A 9,333-nucleotide genomic window follows, 5' to 3' on the forward strand; every position below is an offset into this window, starting at 1 on the left:
AACTTATCCTCAGCCGCTCTCGCCGCCTTGACAGTTTCAAGAATCTCTTCTGCCATTTTTATTCTGCGAACGTTCAGATCTTCGCGTTGCTGGATTGATTTCAGTCGTTGTTCTCTAACTCTCTCCATCTCAAGCTGGAATTCGGTGAGTTGAGAGTTGAACATGATAATTGTAGCCGGATCCACAGCATTGTGCATGGAGTTCAAGACATTTACTGTTTTCACCAGAATGTCCTTTTCTTTCTGCGTAATATTTGCAAGGGATTCATTCATATGTGTCATCGACTGAAATCCATCAATTATTGTCTGCTCTTTTGCGGCGAATTTATTCTGCTCGTCTATGTAACTGAACACCATCCCTGCTGAGTTGATGAGTTTCTCATGAATTTTTCGTTCCACCTGAAATAAGAATCAGATTTGAAGACTCTGAAAGATGCAGTAGAAGTACATCTACCCAGGTTTGTGTCATAATTCTGAAGAAGGCACAATTGTAAGCTAAAAATCTGAACCTGCCTATACAGTACTCTAATCTTTGATGCAAGGAGTGTTGTTGACTGTTTGCATTAAACAGAGATTAGATTTAGAGATTCTTTGTAAATGCCTATGATAAAGCATCTATTGAGTTGGTACTGCTGACATTGTTGATTTATAGACATGTATTGATGAAGTGAAGTATGATTTCACATTCTAGAGTTTCAGAGAGCTTGACATTCCTTGATTCCACTGCTGTATAAAGAGTTTGGTGAGCTGATTGTAATCTTTTATGTTGCATGCTCCTCATTTGCTCACATTTATAAAGGATATTGCAATGACATTAAATTGTGAGTGATTGTTGCTGGTTGATAGTCGTGATCAGTTTCTTTAATGTATAAGATGATGAAGGAAATGACCAGACTTGAAGATGCATTAAAGTTACTAAATATCCTAATTCATTCCACTCCTGATGGGACAGTCAAAATCAGTAAGGATTTTCTCTCAGAAATTCAGACATGTCTACAAAATGCACAAGAACAGATTGATTTTTTGCAGCTTGAATCACAGCTACAGCAAGAAGAGCTACATCAAAATAGACACCATTCTGAACCTGTTTTTGTTCAGAACATTGAGACAACCACCCATCAGCAGCATGTCAATAATGTTACAGTTCATTCAGATAAAGCAGCAAAGTTACATGCAGATGCAGAAGTTCAGACTGCACTTCCCAAGCCCATCATCAGACCTTGGGAACAGCTTGTCCACAACAAGCACAGAACTGGTCTTGGATATGACAAGGACTTGTCCTTTCATATTCAAGACTATGCCAAGCCCATTCAGTTTCAGAGTGCCGGATTCATTCATGACAGTTCACCTGCTCCTCATGACAGTTCAGCTTCAGCTGTTCCAGATTCTGCCCCTCTTCCACAGCAACAACAACAACAAAAACAACAGATCGTGAAATGCCAACACTGTGACCGAGTTGGCCATCTGAAAGATCACTGTTTTGATCTTCATCCATGTGAGCACTGTCATAAAACTAGCCATTCTTCAAACAGATGCTTCAAAAACAAACGTCCTGCAAGAACAAAGATTCATCTTGGATGGATCGCTTCTTGGCAATGGGCATCAACAGCCAAGAAGATATTCCAAACACATGTCAGAACTTGTTCCAGAGTATTAAACAGTCTTGCAGTTGAGTTTTCTCCATCTTCTCACCTTGTATCTGACACGGGGGGAAATGATGGTCATCTACAAGCTTCAAAGCCACATCAAGCGAGCCTGAGCCACAACCTGCCACACCAGTTTCAGAGTTGTAGCCAGAGACAAAGATGCCTGAACATGCCTTCAGTTGGCAATCTGGGACACTTCCTCTAGCAGAAGACTTCAGCTTCTTGCCAGTTTCGAAAGCATTCCAGGAACAAAATTGAGGACACTTCCTCTAGCAGAAGACTCCAGCTTCTTGCCAGTTTTGGAAGAGTTCCAGGAATTGCATTAAGCATTCCAGAGTTGTTGGTCATCCTTAAACCATCACAAATTGAGGACACTTCCTCTAGCAGAAGACTCCAGCTTCTTGCCAGTTTTGGAAGAGTTCCAGGAGTTGCATTAAGCATTCCAGTGTTGGTGGTCATCCTTAAACCACCGCCCTTTTTTTACCAACATTTCATAGAGCACATTCAGCCTAGTGCTGCCATGCATTTTTGCACATTTTGTATTACAGCTCTCTTCTTGGACTCATACATAACCCTTCGGATTAAGGGGGGGAATGTTGGACACCTAATCCTAAAGGGTTAGTGTGGAATTCGAATGGACAAAAGCAGTCCAAGAGACCTTGGGATCTGAATCCCAAGAGTCACGTATTGTACTATAAATGTGTATCTTATGTTAATAAAAAGGCATTGAATGATTTATCTTTCTCATTGTTTTCTGTCCATGTGTGTTTAACAAAATCGAACTCACACTGTGAAGCAAGTGAGGTTGCCTCACCTTCAGATCCTTCCCCGGATCCCTTCTTGGATTTCTTCTTTGGGCAATTAGTAGCATAATGGCCCAACTCATGACAATGAAAGCATCGCACCTTCGACTTGTTAACCTTCTTCCCATCATTGGAAGAACTGGATTCAAAAAGAGAACCCTTCACCTTCCCCTTCTTCACCTTAGTTGCTAAGGCACAGTTCTCCTCATCATGCATAGATGAAGAACTGTCTCTGGCGCGCCGTCTAATCTCCTCTTGCACAAGATCCGACCAAAGTCTCTCCCATCCTGGCAATTTCTCCCTTCCATTCACCGAGTCCTGGTAGCTATGCCAACTCTTAGGAAGGCCAAGGAGTGCTAGACTCACCATATCCTCATCCTCAACAATTACCCCCACACTTCCCAGCTCATCCCGGCATTGGGTGAACTTCGTGAGATACTGGGGCATACTGTCTCCATTCTCACACCTAATGTTTCTGAGTTTATCCTTGAGCGCCATTCCACCAGCTCAAAACTCAACCACTTCTGATCTAAAATTTGTGAGAACAAAGTATTTCTTGTATAGAGATCGACTGTATGGGCATTCATCGGATATCTCACCTTCCAAAAGAAGGATGAATCCAGAGGCTACCTGGCCCGATTACAGACTCTGCCTGAAGAAATAAAATGTAATCACTTTCTGAATAATAGATCTGATTATCAATCCTCGCTTTGATATCCTGTAGAACTTTTTCTATAAATCAAAGAGCTCCGATACCATGTAGAAATTTTGAATAATAAAAACTTATTCATAGAGATTATCCTGATCATGCACTATTGTGGAATACATGCACAATACATAACCTCCTCTATGTTGATCATCAATTTAGCAACATTAAAAACAATGAAACATCAATCGCATGCACACATTAATACAGTATGTAACTCGGGGAAAGCATACAGATGAAAACCCCACACTATCTATATATTAATGATTTAGAACATGTAACATTACATAGTACAATACTCCTCACAAGTATCCAACACTATCTCCACCTGTTACACACAAAACTAGCTCAGATTTGATCAATCACTGCTCAAATCTCCTCCATTGCTTTGCCTACCTCCACTACACAACCCTGCAAGAGAATGAATGAATCCAAACTCGTTCCAAGTTCTATTTACCTTGGAGAATCACTCACACTAGAAATCACGTGAGCACATGCTATTCTACTGGGTATATGCTGGGCAATCATCATGGGCATACTCAATACATTGCTTGTGCAAATCCTCATGCACAACTATAGTCACAACTGATAGCAATCTCAACCTCTAACACCTGTCCTTGTTGAACTATACATGCACTGACATGCAACTGAGTTAATTGATGTATTCTTTAGTTGTTTTATGAGTTAATAATTAATTCACACAACTCATCACTAGTCTATTTGCAGTTAGACTAAGTACAACTAGTTTAACAAAGTCAAACTGAACACAACTCCATCAACTCCACAGAACTCAACCACATGAATTCTAACTGAAGTCCTACATGCAATAGCTCAACTGACTCACAAGAAAGTGTATTTCCTTCTAACAGTTGCATGTGCCACATCTGTAGCTCAAACTGAAGTGCTCCAAGAGGATAAGATAAAGTTTATAGTCCAAATATTATTATGAGACAATAATATTTGACTTTTCTATTTTTGACTAGCAGTCTAAAAATAGACTCTGATCACTCTTGCTGTGATCCAAAAATAGAATTCCATCTATTTTTCCCAACATGACCAATCATCCATAAACAACATCCTGCAACTCATAGACCATGATCCATATGTCTAAAAATAGACATAGCCTAAAAATAGACTTTGCGCCAAAAATAGCCTGCGGGCCCACTTAGTGAAGGCGACTCCTTTCCACTAAGCTCCATCATCTTCTTGCATTCTCAACAAGCATTTCTTGTTGCACACTTTTCAACAGGTTTAGTAGTCTTTTCATCATGTATTTGATGGATTAAGAAAGTTATAACAAGTTCTGGGCAGTGGCCAGAATTCTAGGATAGAAAAGTGCCTTGGATTATGTGGATGTTGGCACAGGTATGCTGGGAAAAGTCCCTGGACGATGGCTTCCAGGCCCGTGAGAGCATCTAGAGGTCCCTAGATGCTGGCATGCCTATAGCATGAGAGTGTTTAGAGGTCAAGAGGTTTAAATATTAGTGGGACCCGGGGGCAGGATGTCTGAGTGGCTGAGATGTCTCTTGGGGGTGTTGTTGTTGATGTGGAAGGTATGGTTGATGTTTTCTATCGATTCCATTTCCTTAAGGTCACATAGGAGGTTGAATCATATCATAGTGGCCTCTCTTGCCACATGTTTACCTCGGTTGGCCGGTTACTTGGGTAGATGTGGGAGGAGGGTGGTTACAGATTGGTATAAGAGCGTGGTTACACTCTCCTTGGGTGAATGTGTTTGTCATGCATTCATGTTGGTTGTACATGTGTCATTCATCCTTGTGGTCTATGTGCTTGTTGCATATGCATGGTTTTGGTCACAGTCGTAGTGATGTCACCATGGGGATAAGGATTTTGTTGTGTGAAGCATGCTTTCATGAGTGTATGATTGGTTACATGTTGTTATATATCACTTACATGTGTCATTTTGTGTGCTTAGTTACATTCTCGTATGTTTGGTTACATTCTTGCATGCTTGGTTACATGTATCATTCTTGTAGGTTTGGTTACAAGTATCATCATTCATGCTTGATTATATGTGTTCATACATGTGTGTGGCCGATTACGCATTGGTTATGCATGTTAATGTTTGTATGTGGTCAAGTATACAATGGTGTTATGGTTGTTGTTGTCATGCATGTAGTCATGGTATGTGTGTAGTTGATATGGTCATGCATTGATGACTGGACTCTAGCTAGACTGATGGTTACATGGTTATGTTCTTATGTATCATATGTATATATGTTGTTATGATTATGTTATACATGTATCACACTGATTTGATGATCTTGTAGATGATATATCCTCTGAGAACTATGATAAGGTACATTGGTTTATTGTGATTTGGTTTAGCAGACAAAGCATGTCTTGCGGGAAAGAGATCAAATGGATAGCAAGATGGTAGACTACAAAGACTCTCCCTATTAATCGAATGCATAGTGTGGTGTTGGGCTCTCTTCTGATTTGGAAGACACATTGAGAATATTGAAGGAAGAAATAAGGAGTTGTAAGGCGAATAATGAAAAAATCATGCAGGCACAAGAGAAACAAGCAGAGGTTAATGCAATACTACTTCAAATTTTGTCAGAATTACAGTGACAGGGACCACTTCAGATTAGCCATGAGTAGGAGGACAAAACTAATGGGGCATATGGTAGCAGGTCTTATGGTGGTCACAAGTTGGACATAAATGACATGATCAGAGATGGCAGGTTGTTGGACACTCCAAATAGGAGAGGTGATGGAAACATGTACTATTCAAGTTCTGGTTCAGACAAACATCATGATCGTCATTGTTATCATCCTTATAGGAGGAGTGATAGGGGATACTTTCCGAATGATTTTAGGAAAGAAAATCCACCTACCTTTGATGGAGAGATGAAGAAATCACAGGATGCAGAGGCATGGTTTCTTGATATGAGGAAATTCTTTAGATTGCATGACTATTTAGAAAACATGAAAGCAAAGATAGTCACTTTCAGTCTCAAAGGTAAAGAATATATTTGGTGGGAAGATGTGAAGAATGTTAAAGGTATACATGAGGACAATTTGACTTAGCATGAGTTTGAGAGACTCTTCAAGAAGAAGTATTTGTTAGAAATATAATTTGATGACAGAGGTATGGATTTTTATGAGTTGCGAAAGGGTTCCATGACATATGATGAGTATATTAGTAGGTTCTTGGAGTTGTTGAGATATGTGCCTTACCTCAAGGAGGAGAAGGCCAAGGTTCAGAGATTCATCAGTGGACTACCAGTAGCATACAGACACCAGATTGAGTTTGATGAGCCTAGATTTTTGGAGGAGGCCATTCGAAAGTTGAAACATTGTGATGAGCAGTCGAAATGCAAAGTTGAGCCTAAACATGACTTGAAAAGAAATGAGAAAGCTAAAGGAAAACGGCCACCAAAGCGAGCAAGACATGAAGGTGAAAGTGAGAAAGAAAATGTAGTTCCTTACAAGAGGTTCAATACAACAGAGAAAGGACATGGATAGCAATAGGCTAGAGGTAGTGGAAGGGAACCATTGCAGTGTTGGATATGTGGTAAGGATCAAATTAAGAGGGATAGTATGGAGTATTAGAGTGGTGGTAGATCCCATATCTATAATGCTCAAGAGGCACACACAGTTGGTGACATTGTTCATAACATTCCTTGTATTTATGAAACTGTGGACAACAGGTAGACAAATCATCAAACAACTATGATTGAGATGGACAATAAGATTTATGATCAAGTTGTTTCTATTTTGATTGATCCTAGATCTAACTATAGTTATATTAATCTTGACCTGGTGGATAGGTTTGGTTTGAGAAAAGAAGTGCATGCAAAATCTTGGTTGGTGCAATTGACTATAGGTACAAAGAAGAGAGTTCACCATTGGGTGAGAGCTTGCGCATTTAAGTTAAATGGTATGCCGGCAACAACACATTTGAATGTACTACCATTGGGTTCGTATAATATGCTTTTGGGTATGGATTGGTTGTACCTTCACAGGACCAATTTGGATTGCTTCAATAAGGCCATTGAGTGTGTGGATGATATCGGGGAAAAGATAACCTTGAAGGGGAAGAAGAAGCCTACATCAGTGAGGATGGTTACCACTATGCAAGTTACGCGTAGTTACAAAAATGGTTGTGTGATGTTTGTAGTGCACATTTCTAGTGATGAAGGTAAGGAAGTTGGGGATGCAGATGTTTTGAGTAGATACCCAGTTCTACAACAGTTTCAGGATGTATTTCCCAAGGACATTATAGATTTTCTACCTCATAGGGAGGTATAATTTCCTACTGAGTTGGTGCCAGGGGCAACTTCGACATCAAAGGCACCTTACCGGATGAGCACATATGATTTTGTAGAGTTGAAATCACAGTTAAAGGAGATGATTGACAAGGGATACATTAGGACAAGTGTATTGCCTTGGGTGCACTAGTGTTGTTTGTAATGAAGAAAGATGGTAATCTCAGATTGTGAATTGAATACAAACAACTGCACAAGGTAACGATCAAGAACATGTACCCACTGCTGAAGATTGATGATTTTTTTTATCAGTTGAAGGGAGAAAGATTGTTATCTAAGATCCACTTGAGATTGGGATGCCGTCAGGTACACATCAAGGAAGAGGATATCTTCAAGACTGCGTTCAAGACCAGGTATTGGCATTACGAGTTTGTTGTAGTTCCATTCGGTTTGACTAATTCTCCAACTACGTTCATGTGTTTGATGAATAGTGTGTTGCGTCCTTATCTGGACAAGTTTGTTATTGTATTCATTGATGATATATTGGTATATTCTGAAAATGAGGAAGAGCATTCAAAGCACTTAGTAGCAGTGTTGAGGTTGTTGAGAGAGCATCTGTTTTTATGCTAAGCTCAGGAAGTGTAGTTTCTTTTAGATTGAGGTACACTACTTAAGGCATGTTGTTTCCAAGGAAAAAATAACCGTAGGTCCAGAAAAGATAAGGGCCGTCATGGAGTGGGCAGCTCCTAAGAATGTGGACGAGGTGAGATCACTCATGGGATTGGTAGGTTACTACAGGAGGTTCATTAGGAACTTCTCATGCATCACATATCTTATCACATCATTGTGGCAAAAAGGTAAGAAGTTTGATTGGATAGAAGAATGTACATCTAGTTTTGAGTAGCTCAAGCAATTGTTGACACACGCACTAGCGTTAACGATTGCAGATCCGAACAAGGAGTTTTTAGTGTGTACAAATGCTTGCAAGAGAGGACTTGGTGGAGTTCTCATGCAAGAAGAACATGTAGTGTGCTACGAGTAAGGGAAACTGAATGAGAACGAGAAGATCTATCTGACGCATGATTTTGAGCTAGCAATGATCATACATGCATTGAAGATGTGGAGGCGCTATCTTCTCGGAAGGAGGTTTGTACTGATGAGCATTGAGCGATCACAATGGGTTGAGGTATTTGTTTGACTAACCGAATCTAAATTTCAGAAAAGCTAGATGGTTGGCCACCCTTAGTGAGTTCGACTTTGAGATCAGATACATCAAATGGAAGGAGAACAAGGTTGCAGATTCTCTTAGCATGAAGGTACATGTAAATCATATAACATCTATGAGTTTTTATGGGACAGAGTTACAGGATAGGATCTTGCAGGCAGGATAGTGGGATGAAAAATACATGGAGATCAAGCATAGGTCATAACAGAGTACATGTACAGGTACAGGCACATGCATAGGTGTAGGTATAGGTGCAGGTATAAGTACAGGGGATCAGGATGTAGACTATTGTCTCACGACAGATGGTTTGGTGAGATTTAGGGACAAGATCTATGCACCAAATTGCAGTGAGCTCAAGAAGCTTATCTTGAGGGAGTTTCATGTCAATCCATACTCGGGTCACCCAGTATATCAGAAGACATTGACGGTGGTGAAGAATTTCTACTATTGGTTGAATCTAAAGAAGGAAGTGGAAAAATTTGTGGCTAGATGTTTAGATTGTGAGTAGGTAAAGGAAAAATGTAAGCATCTAGGTGGTCTACTACAACCTATTACGATTCCAGAATGGAAATGGGAGGTAATTTCCATGGATTTAGTTATAGGTCTTCTGACGACAGTGAGACAACATGATTCTATTATGGTCATGGTCGACAGGCTGAGAAAGGTAACTCACTTCATTCCAGTGAAGATTACATATTCAACCAATGAGGTAGCACATG

This window comes from Pinus tabuliformis, chromosome X (assembly GCF_031772625.1).
Source record: "Pinus tabuliformis cultivar Carrire ecotype Pingquan chromosome X, CPIR1, whole genome shotgun sequence".
Taxonomy (NCBI): Eukaryota; Viridiplantae; Streptophyta; class Pinopsida; order Pinales; family Pinaceae; genus Pinus; species Pinus tabuliformis.